General features: G+C 34.7%; 1 long non-coding RNA gene across 2 annotated transcripts in view; it reads left to right on the top strand.

Moving 5' to 3' along the window:
- The first annotated feature begins 784 nt into the window (after positions 1–784).
- The window catches only part of LOC108583133, a 157,496-nt gene continuing 137,293 nt past the window's right edge, over positions 785–20,987 (top strand). For both annotated transcript variants that reach the window (XR_001897449.3, XR_004180102.1), the window contains exon 1: positions 785–1,273. This is a non-coding gene — a long non-coding RNA (uncharacterized LOC108583133). The remainder of the gene's footprint in view (positions 1,274–20,987) is intronic.

The raw sequence follows: 20,987 nt of genomic DNA, 5'->3' as shown, positions 1-20,987 counted from the left end.
TCTTAATAGTTACTAGAAAAAAACGATTGTCCTGTGACCTATGAAAATTTTTGTGAAAACAGTCTCCTATTATGGGTTATAAGTGGATAGAAAAATGAAAACAATAGCAAAAATAATGCATATTTAGTATACTTTAAGATAAAATATCAGAAACATTGAGAGAAAATATTTATGTTTTTGTAAAAAAAAAAAAAAACTTATGAGTGGTTTGAAGAGAGCCAGCACTCTTCTTATGGTATAATTTCAGGGTACAGAGTGTGGCCAACTGCCTCTCTGACAGTTTGCATCAGTTTCCAACATTTTATCCTTTGCACATTCAATGTCATAAAATGTTTCTAAGAATTTCTTTAATGGGCAGGTTTTATTGATGTTACTTTACCTTGGGTGCTTGCATCCTTTTTTTCATAGCCACTTTATTCATTACGGCTAATTATTTCTGCATTGTTTTATGTAATTCTGAAAGTCCGTGTATTAGGAACTATTAGGATGCTGATTTTCTGGGTGAGAAAACTGAGGCACAGAAATGTAAAGTAACTTTCCAATGCTACCATTAGCAGAAGATAGAACCAGACTCGAGCAATTTATCCCTAGAAGAGGCTTAAATCATTCTGAGAAATGAAGCCAGCTGGACTTCCCAGGTTGAGTGGGGACTTGGCGAAGTTCTCTGTCTAGCTAAAGGATTGTAAATGCACCAGTCAGCACTCTGTATAAATGGACCAATCAACACTCTGTAAAATGGACCAATCAGCACTCTGTGAAATGGACCAGTCAGCGCTCTGTAAAATGGACCAATCAGCAGGACGTGGGCAGGGACAAATAAGGGGCTAAAAGCCGGCCACGCCATCCCGCAGCGGCAGCGGCCGCCAGCTGGGGTCCGGTTCTGCGTTGTGGGAACTGTTCTTTCACTCTTCACAGTAAATCTTACTGCTGCTCACTGTTTGGGTCAGCATCACCTTTAAGAGCTGTAACACTTGCCGCTAAGGTCTGCGGCTGCATTCTTGAAGTCAGTGAGACCATGAAGCCACCAGAAGGAAGAAACTCTGGACTTAACACTCACCACGGAGGTCGGCGGTTTCATTCTTGAAGTCAGTGACACCAAGAACTCACCAGAAGGAACCAAGTCCGGACATACTTTAACCACATGTCCAATAATCTGTGTGATTAAAAAGTCTCAACACCTTGGCCCTGCCCCAGAACAATTTCTGAAGATGAGGCTCAGGCATTGCTGTGTTTTAAAAGCTTCTCAGACGACTCTAATGAACGGCCATGATTGGTAAGTACTGCTTCTGAGCCACCATGCATTACCAATAAGCATTAGCAGCATTGAAAAAGTGAAGGAGAAACGATACTCTTCAGTAACTGGTGTTAAGACAGTTGGAAACAAATAAGGTTGGATATCTACCGCACACATTTGCCTTGTGAAATTCCTAATGGTTCACTCACTCAATGTGTGAATTGTTACTATGTAATTCAAATATAAAATGTGACAGAATAGGTATATACTCATGTTTACACTAGGGACGAGAGAGAAAAGGCCAAAAATCAGCATGATAACAACAAGAAAACAAAAACCACAAGAGTAAAAAATTGCCTGCAAAATTAAACTCAAATTACTGAGTTTTTAAACTCAAAAGCACTCTTTTAATAGCTTATGGTCACTAAATGGATGAATTTTTCAATCTTTGTATTTTAAAGTCTGTGTGACAAAGCAGTACTCTGGCTAAAACAGCGCCATCACATGGGTCCCGCTGGGACTGCCTTCAGCTAGACTATTTCATGTCGCATGATACTGTATCAGCCAGCGTTCTAATACATGAAGAATGTTTTGAACTTTTTTTTGATTATTTAAATTTTACAACTTGGCTGTGGATTTTGTAAACCCAGAAAACCTGGGACTGGTCTCAGTTAATTTTGAAAGTTTATTTTGCCAAGGTTGAGCATGCTTTCCCGTGACACAGCAGCAGGAGGTCCTGACAACGTGCCCAAGGTGTTGGGGCACAGCTTGGTTTTATACATTTTAGGGCGATATGAGAAATCAATCAATATATGTAAGAAGTACATTGGTTTGGTCTGGAAAGGTGGGACAACTTGAAGCAAAGGCAGGAAGACTCAAAGTGGGGAGGGGCTTCCAGGTCACAGATAGGTGAGAGACAAACAGTTGTGTTCTTTTGAGTTTCTGATTAGCCTTTCCAAAGGAGGCAATCAGGTATGCATTGATTGCAGGGAGCAGAGGGATAACGGCATAGAAGGAGAGGCAGGTTTGCCCTAAACAGTTTCCAGCTTGAGTTTTCCTTTCAGATTGATGATTGTGGGGGCCCAAGATACTTTCTTTCACAATTTTTAAGAAAATAATTTTTCTCCATTTTAAAAGAAGCCTCAAATGGCATTAATAAAGCTTTTTTTATACTTTTAAGTAGAAAAGCATTATGATCTGTACTATTCATTGAAAAATTGTGAAATTTTCAGCTATTTTTAAAAATAATATTCGTTCTTGACAAAATGGTGTCCATGTAGCATTTCCAGGAAAAAGTAAATCAGTATGAATAATGGAGAGGGATATATTCTCTGCAGCTGTTGTAGTAAATGAATGGAACTTTGTTTAGTAGAACAATTTATCAATAATTAGTTATACATATTTGGCATAAATACATGTAAATATGCTCTTATCAAGTGTCACAAAAATAGGGAATTTTTTTTTAAAATCTTTGTATTACTTTATGGAATATAACTACATATTTAAGCAACAAGGTTGAAAGAAATCCTTTATTTTTAATAATTCTGTTCTCAATTTCAGACAATAGCTTAAAGGAAAAAAAATGCTCTCAGTAAGTTCAGCTCCACAACTACAGCAAATCTTTGATTTAGAAAACTTATTTTGAGAATTACCAAGTTGAATATAAAAGCAGCATTTTACTTTGATACGATCACATTTTGATTACTTTCTAAAAGACACCATGTTATCATTTTTGTGTATGATGAGAACACTTAATTTGGGATCTAGTTTCTTAACAAATTTTTAAATATTCAATACAGTATCATTAATTACAGGCATAATGTTTTACAGAGGAACTCTGGAATTTATTTATCTTGTATGACTGAAACTTTATGCTCATTGAATAACTCGCGATGTGTTCCTTCCCCAGACCCTGGTTACTACCATTCTAGTTTTTGCTTCTACAAATTTGACTATTTTAGATACGTCATATGCGTGAGATCATGCAATATTTGTCCTTTTGTGTCATGCTTATATTACTGAACAAAATGTCCTCCAGTTTCACTGATGTTGTTGCAAATGGAAAGATTTCCTCTTCCTTCTCTTTCAAATTAGAATAACATTTTATTGAACATAAATATATGCTACATTTTCTTTGTGTATTCAACTGTCAACAGACAGATGGCTTCCCTATATTGGCTATTGTGAATAATACTGCAATGAACTTCAGAGTGCAGGTATCTCCTTGAGATAGTGATTTTATTTCCTTTGGATGTAGAGCCAGAAGTTGTATATGGTAGTTCTATTTTTAATATTGTGAGGAACTTCTGCATGTTTTGTGTGGCGATTTCACCACTTTACCTTCTCACTAACAGTGTGCAAAGCTTCCTTTTTCTCCACATATTCACCAGCCCTTGCCTTTTGTTCTTATAATATCCATTTGATATGGTTAGGCTTTGTGTCTCCACCCAAATTGCATCTTGAATTACAATCCCCATAATTCCCGCGTGTCAAAGGAGAGACCAGGTGGAGGTAATTGCATCATGGGAGTGGTTTCCCCCATGCTGTTTTTGTGATGGTGAGTGATTTCTGATGAGATCCAAAGGTTTTATAAGTGTTTGGTGGTTCCTCCTGCATTCATTCTCCTTCCTGCCACCTTGTGAAGATGGTGACTTGCTTCCCTTTCACCTTCCACCATGATTGTAAGTTTCCTGAGGCCCCGCTGCCCAGTCAGGCTGAACTGTGAGTCAATTAAACCTTTCTCCTTTTTATAAATTACCCATTCTCAGGAAGTTCTTTATAGCAGTGTGAAAATGGACTAACACAACATACTGACAGGTATACAGTGATATCTTAATGTGGATTGATTTGCATGTTTCAAATAATGAATGATGTCAAGCAACCTTTCATTGTATGTGTATGTCTTTTTTGGAGAAATGTCTATTCAAGTCCTTTGCCTATTTTGTAATTGGATAAAGTTTTGAAGGTAATGCATATATTTATTATCTTGATTTTGGTGATATTTCATGGGTATGAGCATATGGTCCAATCCAATTGTATACATTAACTATATGTAGTTTTTGTATATCAATTATATGTTAATAAAGGTGTTAAAACAGAAATGAAATGAAAGCAAATGTATATTTACTATAGGAACTGCTTTAAAATGTTTTTGCCTATTGCAACACATCTACTAGATGATATTTACATGTGTGACATACTCCAGTAGACAGACCAAGAGTTGTTTGTAAAGGCTGCAGAAAAGAGAAGCCAAATTTCTGATACATTTACAGGAAATTCTTGCTGTGCTAAAACGCCATTTCCTCTTCTTCCTTTGAGATTATGAACCAAATGTTTAGGACATATAGGATTGAGCAAGACAGATAACCTGTGCTTAAGAAATATGTAAAATATTTTACTGTGCCTCCCAGGTGGTTGCTGGATGTACTGATAGTTGAAAAATGTCCTACACCCCAACACTTCCATTGGGAACCTTAAAATGCTAAAGAGACCTCTATACTAAGATGTTTATCAACTGGAAGAAGAAATTAGTGCACTGAGGGCCGGGCGCGGTGGCTCAAGCCTGTAATCCCAGCACTTTGGGAGGCCGAGACGGGCGGATCACGAGGTCAGGAGATCGAGACCATCCTGGCTAACCCGGTGAAACCCCGTCTCTATTAAAAAATACAAAAAACTAGCCGGGCGTAGTGGCAGGCGCCTGTAGTCCCAGCTGCTCGGGAGGCTGAGGCAGGAGAATGGCGTAAACCCGGGAGGCGGAGCTTGCAGTGAGCTGAGATCCGGCCACTGCACTCCAGCCTGGGCGACAGAGCGAGACTCCGTCTCAAAAAAAAAAAAAAAAAAAAAAAAAAAAAAAAAAAAAAAAAAGAAATTAGTGCACTGAGGATGCAAAACACACATAAAGTCAGTTCTCAAATGATAATAGACTTACAAACCAAAAACAATTCAAAATATCAGTGTATTCCATCCTTCTGTTTTACAGAAGGAAACTATAGCATAGATAGGCCAAATCATTTGTCCAAGGTACACCTAGGTAAATAGTGGCAGTGACAAGACACAAGCCAGTCTTTCAAGTTTTCTTACCACTAAAGGTTTCTATCTAACAACTATATTGTGAGTTCATTATGTACAACACCAGTCATGCTATCTTAGTATCAGCAACCAAGAACAAAATGCAGTTGTGAAAACTGAGATATAGTTCTGTATATCCCAGTCACTGTTAAAGTTTCTGCTTGGTAGAAAAATTGTATGTTATTGAAGTCTGATATATCATTATGTCGGATTTATTAAGATCAACTATTTATTTTATGCCAGATAATTGATAATTTATAGAGGATTAACTATGATTCAGGCATTGTTCTAAGCATATTACAAATATCTCATTTAATAGCTACCAATGGTAGTAACTGTAAGAAAAAATATATAAAAAATGAGTAAGAGGGATTGGGTATTGTAAAAAAAGGAAATCTTTCCAAATTAATCTATAGGTTTAGTAAAATTAAATATTAATTCACTCCCACTCCCCACCATTCTAAAGGTTATAGAAAACAAACATTAGAATAGAAAAATATTTTTAGTTAAGTGTTATTTTAGGATGATTATAGGCTCACATGTAATTGTAAAAAGAAAAAAATACATTGAGATTCCCTGAAGCTTATTCAGCTTCTTCCAGGGTTAATCTCTTGCACTGCTGTAGCTCGATAACACACCTATATTAGCATTGGTGTAGTCATCATACAGAGCATTATCATTACCACAAGGATCATTCATGTTGAATTTTTGTTTTAGTTTAACTGAAGTATAATTGATAAATTGAAATTTTATATATTTAATGTACACAATATAATATCTTGATATAAATACACGATGTGAAATGATTACCCCAATCAAGCTAATTAACATATCCATCACCTCACACAGCTATCGTATTTTCGTGTGCATGGCAGGAACACTTGAGATCTACTCTATTAGCAAATTTCAAGCACATAGTACATTATCATTAACTACAGTCATCATATTGTATGTTAGGTCTCCAGAAATAATTGCGTTTTGTAAGTGAAACCATGGAGCTATTGCCCAACATCCCCAAATTTCTGCACCCTCTAGGCCCTGGTAATCACCGTTCTACTCTCTATGACTTTGAATTCTTTAGATTCCATATATAAGTGAGAGCATGCAGTATTTGTCTGTGTCTAGATTTTTCCATTAAATATAATGCCCTCCAGGATAACCTATGTTGTTGGAAATGGAAGAATTCCCTTTTGCTTCTAAAGCAGAGTTGTGTGTGTGTGTGTGTGTGTGCTTGTGTATGTGTTTGTGTGTGTGTTTGTGTATTTGTGTATCCTTGAGAAAAATTCCTATTGGCTTTTCTGACCATTTTTTAATTGTGTTGTCTTTTTGGATGTTATGTTGTAAGAGTTCCTTCTTATTTTTTAATATTAGCATCTATATAATATATGGTTTGCAAATATTTTCTTCCCATCGATAGATTGCCTTTTCATTTTGTTGTTGTTGTTTTCTCTTTTCGCTTTGCAGAAAGTTTCTAGTTTAGTGTGATGTAGTCCCATTTGTTTATTTTTCCTTTTGATGTCTGTGCTTTTGTTGTCATGTTCAAAAGGATCATTGACAAGATCAACTTTTCCTCTATGTTTTCTTCTAGGAGTTTTATGGTTTCAGGTCTAATTATTGTCTTTAAGCTCTATTGACTTGATTTTTGTGTATGATATAAAATAAAGGCCCAATTTCATTATTTTCCATGTGGATATCCAGTTTTCCTAACACTATTTGTTGAAAAAACTAACTCTTCCCCATTATATACTTTTTGCACCTTTGTCAAAGTTGACTGTATATATGTGAATTTATTTCTAGGCTCTATTCACTTCTCTTTGTCTATGTGTCTGTTTAATGCCAGTACCATATTTTTCATTACTACAGCTTCGAAATGTGATTTGAAATCAGAAAGTGTGATTTGTTTTTGCTTATGATTGCTTTAGCCATTAGAGGCCTTTTGAGATTCCATATACATTTTAAAATTGTTGTAACCATTTCTGCAAACATTGCCATGTGAATTTTGATAGAGATTGAATTGATTTTGTAGATGTCTTTAGGTAATATGGGCATTTTAATAATTTAACTATCTTCATTAATATTATTCTTCCAATCCATGAACATAATATATCTTTCAGTTTGTCTTCTTCAACTTATTAAATTAATGTTTTATAGATTTCAATGTACAGATATTTTACTTGCTTGGTTAAAATTATTTCTAAGTATTTTATTTTTTATGCTATTGCTAATGGGATTACTTTCTTAATTTATTTTTTTCAATAGCTTGTTGTTAGTGTATACAAATGCAACTGTTTTGTGTGCAGATTGTGTATCCTATAACTTTATTTGCTGAATTCACTTATTTGTTCTAACAGTTTTTGGTGGTGTCTTTATGGTTTCCTGTGTATGATATCATGTCACTTGCTCATAGGAGCAATTTAAATTCTTCTCTTGCCATTTGAATGTCTTTCATTTCCTTTTCTTGCCTAAGCATTGTGGCTAGGACTTATATTACTATGTTGAATAAAAATGATGAGTGGGCATCCTTGTCTGGTTCCTAATCTTAGGGAAAAAACTTTCAGCTTTTCACCATTCAGTATGTTGATGGCTGTGGGCTTTTCATATATGGCCTTTATTATGTTGAAGTACATTCCTTTTATATCTAATTTGTTGACAGATTTATTATAAAAGAAAGCTGAAGTTTGTCAAATGCTTTTTCTGCATATATTCAGATGATCATATATTTCCTATTTTTACCTCTATTAATGTGTGTATCACATTATTGACTTGTGTATGTTGAATCATCTTTGCATCTCAGTGGTACATGTCATTTCGTCGTAATATGCGATCCTGATTATGTGCTTATGAATTTGGTTTGCCTGTATTTTGTTGAGGAGTTTTGCATCTATTTTCATCAGAGGTCATGGCCTGTTTTCTTTTCCTGCAGTGTCTATTTATGCCTTTGGTATCAGGGCAATGCTGCCACTGTAACACGAATTTAGAAATCTCCTCCTTCCTCAGTTTTTTTGAGGGGTTTGAAAAGGATTGACATTAATTGTTTAAATGTTTGGCGAAAATTCACCAATGATGTCATCTAGTTCTGGGACATTCTTTGTTGGAAAGTTTTTCATTAATGACTCAAAATACTTTCTCATTATTGGTCTGTTCATAGTTTCTATTTCAATATGATTTAATATTGGTAGGTTGTTTGTGTCTAGGAATTTATCCATTTCTTATAGATTATCCAATTTATTAGTACATAATTATTCACGGTAGCCTCTTATGATCATTTGTCATTTTTGTGGTATCGGTTGCAATGTCCCCTTTTTTATTTCTAATTTTACTTATTTGAGTCCTCTCCCATGTTTTTCACAGTGTAGGAGAAGGTTTGTCAATATTGTTTATTTTTTCAAAAATCAACTTTTGTTGATCATTTCTATTATTTTTTTATCTGTATTTCATATAACTATGCTCTGATCTTTGTTGCTTTCTTCTTTTTACTCAGTTTAGGCTTTATTCTTATTTTCCAGCTGCCAAAGGTATATAGTTAAGTTGTTTATTGGATACCATTCTTTTCTGTTAATGTCAGCAGTTACTGCTATCAACGTAGCAGTTAGAATTCTACTTAGAATTGCCTTTGCTGCATCACATATATTTTGCTATTTTGTGTTTGCATTTTCAGTGGTATGTGTCATCTATCTATCTATCTATCTATCTATCTATCTATCTATCTCTTCTTTAAACTATTCATTGTTTAGGAGTGTGCTGTTTAATTTCTTCCTATCTGTATGTTTTCTAATTATTCTCATATTTTTTATTTCTAGTTTAACAACATTGTGTTAAAAAATACATGGCATAATTTCAATCTTCTTAAATTTGTTCACACTTACTTTGCAGCTTAACATATGATGTATACTAAAGTATCTTCCATGTGCACTGGAGGAGGTATATTCTGTTGCAGTTTGATGGAAGGTTCTGTCATACCTGTTAAATCCATTTGGTCTAAAGTGGAATCCAGTGTTTCCTTATTGATTATCTTTTGGGATAATTTATCCATTTTTGAAAGTGGGACACTGAAGTCCCATATTATTATTGTGTTGCTGTATCTTTGTCCTCTCAGTTCTATTAATATTTTCCTTATAAAGTGTTCTGATGTTGGATACATATATATTTACAACTGTTACATTACTTAATTGGCCTCTTCATCACTATATAATGACCTTCTTTGTCTCTTGTGATAGTTTTTGACTTAAAATTTATTTTTTTTCATGTAAGTATCCCTATTGTCTTTTTGTTTCCATTAGCATAGAAGATCTTTCTCAATTCCTTTATTTTCAATCTATGTTTATCCTTAAAGTTCAAGTAAGTTTACTATAGGCAGCTTGTAGTGGAGTCTTGATTTTTGTTTTTATCCATTTAGCCACTCTGTCTTTTGATTGCAGAGCTTAATCCATTTACATTTAAAGTAATTATTCATATAATTCATATAAAAGGACTTACTATTCCTATCTGGTTAAGTATTTTCTGACTGTTTTATAGTCCCATTGTTCCTTTCTTCTTCTCCTGCTATTTTCCTGAAATGTAATAATTTACTGCATTGGTAAGCTTTGATTTGTTTATTTTTACCTTTTGTGTATCTACTATAAATTTTTGCTTTGTAGTTAACATGAGGTTTACCTAACACATCTTATAAAGAAAATAGTACATTTTAAACCAATTATAACTTAAATTCAATTGCATACACCATCTCTACACTTGTACTTCCTTCCGTCTATATTTTATTTTTGATGTCACTTTTTACATGTTGTTATATCATGTATCCATTAACATGTTATTTTAGCTGCAGTTATATTTAATAGTTTCTCTTTTAACCTTCAGTGATTTCCATGTCACTGTTATAATAATGTGAATATTCTAAATTTGATTGCATACTTAACTTTACCAGTGAGTTTTATGTTTCCATATGTCTCTTCTTCATTTCTGAGGACATAAAGTTAGGTTGGGACAGATTTTCTCAGTAATTGGTGGTGCCCATGGGCCAGTTTGGGGGATTCACAGGTGAAGCCTCCCGAGTGGCTCCCAGGTAGGCACCCAGATGGACTCCACAAATAATTGGTTGCCATCTTTTGACTTTGCAGTCCTGGTTTCTGTGATTTTCTTCCTAGTTTCCCTGCTCCCAGCTTCTCGCAACCACTCACTCATGTCAGTAGTCTAAGTGAGGTGAGAAAGAGGAGGTTCTCTTGGACAGCGTCCCACACAGTTGGAGAAAGCAGGCACTCACTATGCACTCACTTTTTTATGTGGTAGAAATAGCAGGTGTCTCTCTTTACACTGAGCTGTGCTGCTTAGGGGAGGATGACGGGTGAAGTAAAACTGTTCTTACAGTCTTCAGTTGTTTGTTCTTGGATTTTGTGTTCTAATGTCATTTCTGAACTTCTTCACTGGACTTTGGGATTCCCACGAAGCTATTCTTGTTCACAAGTGCTTGTTAAAATCAATGATGGTAGACAACACCTAGTCTGCCATCTTGCTGACATCGAATCTCTCATTTGAACTTTTATATCTATATTCACTTCCTTTCCAATAAACACCCTATTATTAACCCCTGGCAACCAGTAATCATTTTTCATCTCTATGATTTTTATCATTTCAAGAATATTATACAGTTGGAATCACAGACTACGTAACCTTTTGGGAATGGCTTTTTTTTTTTTTCTCAGAAAAACTCTTCAGAGATTCATCCAGTTTTTTGTGTATATCAGTAGTTTATTCCTTGTTATTGTAGAGTAATAATCCATGGTACAGGTATGCTAGAGTTTGTTCGATCATTCACATGTTGAAGGTCCACTGGATTGAATCCAGTTTGGGGTTACTATGAGTAAAACTGCTCTAAACTTTTATTTATAGACATTCTCTAAACATAACCCTTTATTTCTTTGTAATAAATGCCCAGAGATGCAAATGCTGGGTCATATAATACATGCACGTTTAGTTTTTCAAGAAACTGACAATTATTTTCGAGTGGTTTACTATTTTGTATTTCTATTATTAATGTGTGATTGATCCAGTTCCCCACATCTTTACTGGCATTTAATGTTGTTACAAAATTTTGTTTCAGCTATTTTATAGGTGTGATATCGAATTACATGTGTAATTTGCATTTCCTTAATAGGGAATGGTGTCATACATGTTTTCATGTGCTTATTTGTCACCTGTGTATTTTGGTAAAATGTCTCTTTATAATATTTTGCTTATGTTCAATGTGGATTTTTTGTTGGCTTTACTGTTGAATTTTGAGAGATTTTCATGTATCTAGATAATAGTTTTTGTCAGATGTGTGATTTACAAATATTTTCCCTCAGTCTGTAGCTTGTCTTTTTCAATATCTTCATAGGATCCTCTTCATGGCAAAATTTTGATTTTATGAATTCTAATGTAACCACTTTTCCCTTTAAGACTAGGGTATTGCCAGAATTTTCAGAATTCTCAGAATGCTTTGTCTAGACCTATATTTTGAAGCTGCTTCTTCGTTTTTTTTTTTTTTCTAAATGTGTTGTATTTTCGTGGTTTCATTTAAGCCCATGAACCATTTTAAGTTACTTTTTGTATAATTTGTGAAATATTTTGGACATCCTCCCCACTGCCCACCTCCATGGACATATAATTGCTTCAGCAACACTATTTGCTGAAAGGACTAATTTACTTCAATTGAATTGCTTTTGCACCTTTGTCAAAATTCAGTTGGGCATATTTATGTGGGTCTATTTCTGAGTTCTTTATTCTATTCTATTGATTTTTATGTCTATGCCCTCACCAGTACCACACAGTTTGGATTGCTGTTACTATATATAATACAACTTGAAATTGGACAGACTGATTCTGTTCACATTATTTTTATTTTTCAATATTGTTTTAGGTCATATAGTTCCTTTGCCTTTCAACATAAGTTTTCGAATAAGCATCTTTTCTACATCAACAAATATTGCTGATATTTTGATAGAAATTACATTAACAGAGTATATCAATTAATAGAGCATAAACAAATTTACTACATTTTTTCTTCTAATTCATAAACATGGTATTTCTCTCCATTGTGCGTTCTTTGACTTTTTAAACCACTGTTGTGTAGTTTTCAGCATAAGAAATTGTACATGTTTTGTTAGATTCCTGCCTATTATTTTCTTTTTAAAATAACTTAAAAATTTCTGGTGCCTCTGTTCATTTCTGGTAGTAGAATTTATAGCCCCAGTTTTCCTTCTGTTGATACTCAGCAGGATGTGGCTTCTCATTATTGCTGGGAGGGTGTGATAGATCCAGCTCCCCATTAAGCCTTCACTGACATATTCCTGACAAGTCCAGATAGGACAGCCTCATTAATGTTTCCACATTTTCTCCGGAGACATCATGGAGAGTGGAGACTTTTCTTACCGCCTGGTGTGAATGAAAGTCCTGGCTCCCTCCTTAGCCGTGTCTGACACTGTCCTGGTTTGGAGTGGGAGTTAAGGAGACCTGTTAGAATCCGGTAAGGGAAAAGCTGTGGTTTCCCACTTGATCATTGTGGACCTGGGTGAGAGTGAAGCCACAGCCAGAAATAGATCTCTCTTGTTAGGTTACTTCTTGCTTTATCATATGGCTAGAGAGAACAGAATTTTAGAGAGCTAATTTGTCTTAGCCCTATAGCATTTTTGCTGCCATCATCTTCAACTTTATATATAGGATATATGAGACAGAAAGAAAAATCTAAGGACCTCACCATCACGCCATTTCTTAAATCCTGAGACCCCTGGCTATTCTGCCTTCTCTCCATTTTTCAGACTCTCTTTATAATTATTTTATGTATGATATCTAGAGTTTTCAGTTGTACTTCATAGGAAGAATAGAGAATGTTTACCAGGAGTAAAAAACAAGCAAAACATTTTTGATGGTGTAATGCTATGATGGTTGCTTGTTCAAATCAAGGGCCTGCTATTATCTAAACAACTAAAAGTCATGTTTATGGAACAACATGTGTAATATTACTAAATAAATAAATGAACAGATTTATGTGTGATAAAAGAAACATCAATTCCATTTGGAAACAAATGGGTTATTTAAAAGGCAGTGTTTGAATTATAGCTTAATAAATCATAGAATGTTGATAGGCTATAAATTGAAACTACCATTAAGGATAATATTTCTGAAGAATCTTTAATGAAATAGAAATTGCATAAGCTATTGTGTTAAGTAAAAAAGTATGCTATTATATTATACTTTTTTTTTTTTTTTTTTTTTAAATTTATTTCTTATTATTATACTTTAAGTTGTAGGGTACATGTGCATAACATGCAGGTTTGTTACATATGTATACTTGTGCCATGTTAGTCTGCTGCACCCGTCAACTCGTCATTTACATCAGGTATAACTCCCAATGCAATCCCTCCCCCCTCCCCCCTCCCCCTGATAGGCCCCGGTGTGTGATGTTCCCCTTCCTGAGTCCAAGTGATCTCGTTGTTCAGTTCCCACCTATGAGTGAGAACATGCGGTGTTTGGTTTTCTGTTCTTGTGATAGTTTGCTAAGAATGATGGTTTCCAGCTGCATCCATGTCCCTACAAAGGACGCAAACTCATCCTTTTTTATGGCTGCATAGTATTCCATGGTGTATATGTGCCACATTTTCTTAATCCAATCTGTCACTGATGGACATTTGGGTTGATTCCAAGTCTTTGCTATTGTGAATAGTGCTGCAATAAACATACATGTGCATGTGTCTTTATAGCAGCATAATTTATAATCCTTTGGGTATATCCCCAGTAATGGGATGGCTGGGTCATATGGTACATCTAGTTCTAGATCCTTGAGGAATCGCCATACTGTTTTCCATAATGGTTGAACTAGTTTACAATCCCACCAACAGTGTAAAAGTGTTCCTATTTCTCCACATCCTCTCCAGCACCTGTTGTTTCCTGACTTTATATTATACTTTATAAGCTAAATATTAGAAAAGATAAATCTGATGTGTATTAGCAATTTTCAAAGGGAAAAAACTTTCCAAATATTAATAAAAATGTTATATTTAGATTTTATCATTACATAAATGGTCTGACTTATATTGTTCTATAATTTTAACTTATTCAAAAGTTAGGCTTTTATAGAAATATTGACATTTTTTACTTTATACAAGTATAAATCAAAAAACTCTCTCTAAAACTCATTCGCAATGACTAAAATATTTACAGCTACATCCTTAATGCCTTTCATGTTATCTGATAATATTTTTTAGGGTACTGAGAAAAAGTTTACATAAGTGAGAAAAAACATAAACCTATATCCTAGAATATTTTCTCTAATTACATGATATTTATATCTATTTAAAATTATGTTTGCTTTCAGAAAATATTTCTTATATGCCTACCATTGGCCAGCCTTATTGGTGTTTACAGTATTTTCCTTAATTCTAAGTATCTACAAAATTATTTTATTATTTTATTTTACATGTGTGGAATTGAAAATCTGAAGATTTAAAGAAATTCATGTAAAGTTTCCCAGATTATTAATAGTAAATTAGGTTTTTCCTGTAGGTCAGTTTAAGCAAACTGAGAGACTTTTTTTTTCTTTTAACTAAAACACAGGTAGAGATTTAAACAGATTTGTAAAGAATGTTTTATGAGTGACTTAATTTTTTGTTGAACTTTCAGTTTATTTAAAATTAAATTGTAATTTCATCTCTGGATTTCTAAATTCTTCTGTGCTGAGTGGGGATGAGATAGAGTGGAGATTTTTTATGGCAAATAGAATTTGTTTTGCAATAGTAGGATGGGCTTTCTATGGAAAAATTCACATTTTAAGTCATATTTTATTTTTATTATTGTTGTTTTCAATACAGTTATTTTTATTTTTATTATTGTTGTTTTCAATACAGTTATTTGTCATCTATAAAATGAGCTAATAATAATACCTTTCTTTAAAAGTTTTTGAATTATATAATTTAGTACAGGGAAAATGACCACCCACATAACATTATTCCATAAATATTTGTAATGGTTATTATCATTATAGTACAGAAACAATGGAAGAAATTATCCTATTTTATAAGTTTTATATCAGATTGAGAATTATTTAATTATTGTTTCATATTTGTTTTTGATATTTTTCTGAGTATAAAATTCTTATTTTGGGTAGGGTATTATAAATACTGCTTAACTTTTGAAATATACAACATGACCTACAGAAAGAAAGTTTTGGCAATCCATGTATACCTCCAGGAAAAATACTTCTATATAATTAACGGCTGACTAGGCATGTTACCTCTGTAACTAAAACAGTTATCTAAACTTGTAAAACACTCTTTGGTCATATTTGGCAGGAACTGTCCCTGAAGGATATCACAGGAAAGGTACACCAAATGTAAGAATATTTTTCTTTCCTTCTAAAGTATTTAGACTTTTCTTTGCCTTAAAAGTGATTCTTAAGGGGAATAAAAGTCTACATTTAATTAAAAATGGCCTTTAAGGCATTTTTCAGAAATCTGTCTAAACGTGGGGCACCATTCTGAAGAAAGCTCCTTGTGGTAATTATATTCTCCATGAGTGCTGATTGAACTAATTAAAAATTATAAGTCCTATCAAGACTATTTATTGAAATCTATTTGGCAGCTTCTATTGCTTGACATAGCTCAGTAGTTTATTCTTTTATACTCATTTAAGAATGGCAGCAGTGATTCCAGCAATGAATGAAAGCTGAGAAATGTTTGATAAACAGATAAGACCATATATGATCCTTTGTACCTCAGAAAGTGACTCAATGGGTAAATCCACAGATTATAAAATAACCTTTTAAATCACCTAGTAATTTTATTTTATTTTGCTTTTATTATCTAGAAAACTGCATTAGGTAACAACAATTCAGTTCCCTATCCAAATGTGTTCTTACTGGTTTGGTCTGAAGGAAAATCCAAAGTTAATTTTTGGTGTATTAGTGGTGATCAGGAGACATCCTTTAGGGAGCTGCATCGTGAAATCTAAAATAATTGTATTAAAATCAGGCCTTACATTGGTGGGCTATGAATAAATGCTCGGTAGTCTTTTCTCAGGGAGGGGCTTTCTATATTTCTCCTGTGTCACTGTTTGCTCAAGGCACAGAAAATATGGGTATTATGACCAGAGGACTGTCAAAATGAAGAAAATATGGAGTTAATGAGAGTAGGAAGGGAAATTCTGCTTTATTGTGTACTAGTTCTGTGAACTTGAGCAAGAAAATGAATATTTTTGCATTTTAGCTATTTACTTGCAAAACAGTATAGTGAAATGAATCTGGAAATATTGTAAGACTAATACAAATTAAGTGCATGGAGGAGTTCCTGGGAGGGCAAAACTCATTTTCAAAGAAAATTCTAACAAGTTAAGTTGTTTAAAAAAATGAAATGTTCATACCCACTTAATGGGCATGTTGTAAAGAAATTCATGCTTTATGAAAAGGGCCAGTTTGGTTAGCTTCAGGGATCCTTTAGCCCTGATGGTCATTTATGGCCAGTTTGAAATGTAGAATTGACTGAGTTATATATATTTGTGATGGGGTGCAGGTAAGTGTTATATATTGTTGCTTTGAATATATATTTTTTTACTTCTGCTGACAAAACTAACCAGAAATGTAGAAACTCTCCCTTTCCATTGATGTAAAAGTACCATTTTTATTCATATGGAAACATGTAAATATATGATTCCAGAGGATATAATTGAGAAATCAAGGCACAGATGGTGAATTATCCATGCAATGAGTCATGAGGTAAAATAGGAAGTAGACTGTCTTGTGTTCGTTCCACAATATTTGTAAATAGTTTTCAAAAAGCATTGTGAATGCATAAAATCAATTTGTTTTAGAAATTTGTATTGACCTTCCCTGTAAGTTATCAATGTCACTACATCTATTGATTAAATGTCTATTCTTTCTTTTCCTGAGCACCTGCCAACTGAAAAAAAAAAAAAGGAGAAAAAAACCCCCTGAATTATCAATCAAAGATTCTCATAAAAATAAAATCAAAACATGGTACAAACATGTTTGGTAATGTCTCAAATTATGTTCAAGCTGTTTTTACAATGCTAAAGATTCACCTAGAACCTTACACTAGAGGCTTTTCAAACAACTGACATATGTAAATCCATAATAAATGAAACATTTAGGAGCAAGAAGCACATTTCCAGGGAGAAAACAAACAGTTCAGAGTAAGTTTCTGAATTTGAGTCAGATAAGCCAGTGGGAAGCTGTGAAAGCTACTATCATTAACCTATACAGTAAATAAGCTAAAAAGATCTGGACTGGTATCTCTTGGTCATCAGATTTCGGAAAAAAGTCTTCCTTAATAAAACTGGTAGAATTCAGGATTTTTTTGTACGAAAACTAGCCTGTTGGTAAATGAAACTTTATTAGACTGGGAAGAAAGAGGTTTTGAAAAAAAAAAACACCTGAAATATTTTAAAAAGCTAATTCATTATCGACTTCATTCCTTCATACCACCTACAAGTCGCACCTTATTGCCATTAAGTATAAGCCAAGTGTCTAAAAATCATTGTCTAAGGGAAGGGGATGGTGAATGACACTTAGAACAAATAATTACTTAACCTTGGTTATCGAATTAGAGATTCTGCTTCCATTCATTGTGAAAAAAAAAACGAAGAAAAATAATTTATGCACTCTAACATGCTAGTGCTCAAAGAGCAAATTCTGAAAGCAAATAAAAAAGCAAACTGTCTAAACTGATGAAGAGACTATCTGGAACAAACTAAGTTATTTGATGGAATTAACAACCCTTTTAAAGGAAACGTTTGAATAATTTCTGAAAGACGCCGCAAGATTAAATTCCATTCTGGTCAGTTGGATTTATTCAGAAAGCTAAATTTCAATCTTGTAAGAAGTCTAATAACCTTTAACCAGACATTGCTTTCCTTAAATATCACCAAAAATATGTGTTCTAGTCACTTTTTTTTTCCTTTAAAAACTCCCCAACTTAAGAAAATGTTTGAATTAAATTTTGTAGAAATCTCGTCTTTTGCAGCAAGCTTGAAATCAAGCATTGTCACAAGCGCACAATTAATCTGGTGTTAAGTAGAAAGGCAAGATGAGTCAAGGCAGCTTTCTTTCAACTCTAATGAAAATCATGTTCAAGCAGGAGGTGAAGAGATCTGGGTGATGCAAAATCTAGCTCAAGGTTCTGACTTTTATTTAAAAAAACAAAACAAAACAAAAAAATAGACTTTGAAGTGGCTTTATTCACATAAACATGATTCATAGGAAACTCTACAAATAAGCTACCAGAAATCAAAAGTGAATTTATCAAGGTCTCAGTATACAAGTCATTGTTTTGTTTGTCCGTTTGTTTAATTATACTTTATGTTCTGGTATACATGTGCAGAACATGCAGATTTGTTACAAAGGTATACACGTGCTATGGTAGTTTGCTGCACCTATCAACCTGTCATCTGCATTAGGTATTTCTCCTAATGCTATACCTGCCCTAGCCTTACCCCCTTCAACAGGTCCCGGTGTGTGATGTTCCCCTCCCTCATCCATGTGTTCTCATTGCTAACTCCCACTTATGAGTGAGAACATGCAGTGCTTGGTTTTCTGTTCCTGCATTAGTTTGTTGAGAAAGATGGTTTCCAGCTTCATCCATGTCCCTGCAAAGGGCATGAACTTATCCTTTTTAATGGCTGCATAGTATTCCATGGTGAATATGTGCCACATTTCCTTTATCCAGTCTGTCATTGATGGGCATTTGGGTTGGTTCCAAGTCTTTCCTTTTGTGAATAGTGCTGCAATAAACATACGTGTGCATATGTCTTTACAGTAGAATGATTTATAACCATTTGGGTATATACCCAGTAATGGGATTGCTGGGTCAAATGGTATTTCTGGTTCTAAATCCTTGAGGAATCACAACATTGTCTTCTACAATGGTGGAACTAATTTACACTCCCACCAACAGTGTAAAAGTGTTCCTATTTCTCCACATCCTCTCCAGCATCTGTTGTTTCCTGACTTTTTTCTGTCTACTGCCATACCACCCTGAATGTGCCCGATCTAGTCTAAGTTGTTCTTAAGAAGAAATTCAACACCATGCGCTAATGAATGCTAGGAATTTTAGACAGATTGAGGGCAAGGAGGAAGCAGAAGGAGCTGGATTTTTCTCTTAAATGTGAAACCCTGAGAGGAATTCCACACAGGATGCTCTGTGCTAACACAGGAGTAGTAGTACAGTAGACAAGTTATTGCAAAGAGGATCCTAAAGAGAACAGACCAGAGAAAATTCATTCAGAGCATGCCCTGGCAAAGAAGTCAATCATCAGCAGTTTCTTTTGGCAGAGACTCAAAGACAGGCAGTGTGCCTCCTATGAGTAGAATCATGCAGCATTTGTCTTTCTGTGACTGGCTTTTTTCACTTAGACTAATGTCCTCAAGCTTTATCAATATTGTTGCATATTGCAATCTTCTTGTGGCTGAATGTATTCCATTGTGTGTATAGTCTATATTTTCTTTATCCATGCACCTGTTGATGCACACTTAGGCTGTTTTCACATCTTTTTTATTGTTTTTTTTTTTTTTTTTTGAGAGGGAGTCTCGTGCTGTTGCCCAGGCTGGAGTGCAGTGGCCGGATCTCAGCTCACTGCAAGCTCTGCCTCCCGGGTTTGCGCCATTCTCCTGCCTCAGCCTCCCGAGTAGCTGGGACTACAGGCGCCCGCCACCTCGCCCGGCTAGTTTTTTGTATTTTTTAGTAGAGATGGGGTTTCACTGTGTTAGCCAGGATGGTCTCGATCTCCTGACCTCGTGATCCGCCCGTCTCGGCCTCCCAAAGTGCTGGGATTACAGGCTTGAGCCACCGTGCCCGGCCCTTTTTTATTGTTAATTGTCAAATTCATAAAATCAAAGAGAGGAATGATGGTTACCAGGGGCTAGGGAGAAGGGGGACTTACTAATAATGAGCAAAATATTCAGTTAAGCCAGATTAGTAAGCTTTAGAAAATTCTTCCATTTTAAAAAATAAAAGTTTAAAATCTGGATTTTCAGATCAGAGATCTCTATTTTATAACTTCGTGGTCGTCAAAAATTAAAAACAGAAGCAAAATCTTGTCTGCTTAACATTACTTAGGTTGTTCATTTGTGACCTCAGATCTCATTTTAGAGTGAGATTATTTGTGTTATTTTCTACGGTAAACAAAATATTTAAAGTTAATTCCTTAAAAACTATTCAACTTTTTTTTTTTTTTTGAGAAGGAGTCTCCCTCTGTCGCCCAGGCTGGAGTGCAGTGACGCGATCTCAGCTCACTGCAAGCTCCGCCTCCCGGGTTCACGCCATTCTCCTGCCTCAGCCTCCCGAGTAGCTGGGACTACAGGCGCCCGCCACCATGCCTGGCTATTTTTTTTTGTATTTTTTTTAGTAGAGATGAGATTTCACCGTGTTAGCCGGGATGGTCTCCATCTCTTGACCTCATGATCTGCCTGCCTTGGCCTCCCAAAGTGCTGGGATTACAGGCCTGAGCCACTGCGCCCGCCAGTATTTCCTTATTTAAATGTTGATGTGCCTAAATCAGTATCTAATATGCATGGTCAACTTCTGTCTTCCAGTAAACAAAACACCTTATAGTTCTCTCTAACTGTAGAGTTAACTGAGATTCTCTTTTGGTTGAATCACATATCATTAATGCCAGAGCGTACCATTTACTCAACAGACAAGACGTT

The sequence above is a fragment of the Papio anubis genome, chromosome 19 (assembly GCF_008728515.1).
Source record: "Papio anubis isolate 15944 chromosome 19, Panubis1.0, whole genome shotgun sequence".
Classification (NCBI taxonomy): Eukaryota; Metazoa; Chordata; class Mammalia; order Primates; family Cercopithecidae; genus Papio; species Papio anubis.
Note: the sequence above shows the minus strand (reverse complement) of the source record. Positions and strands in the feature narration are given on the sequence as shown.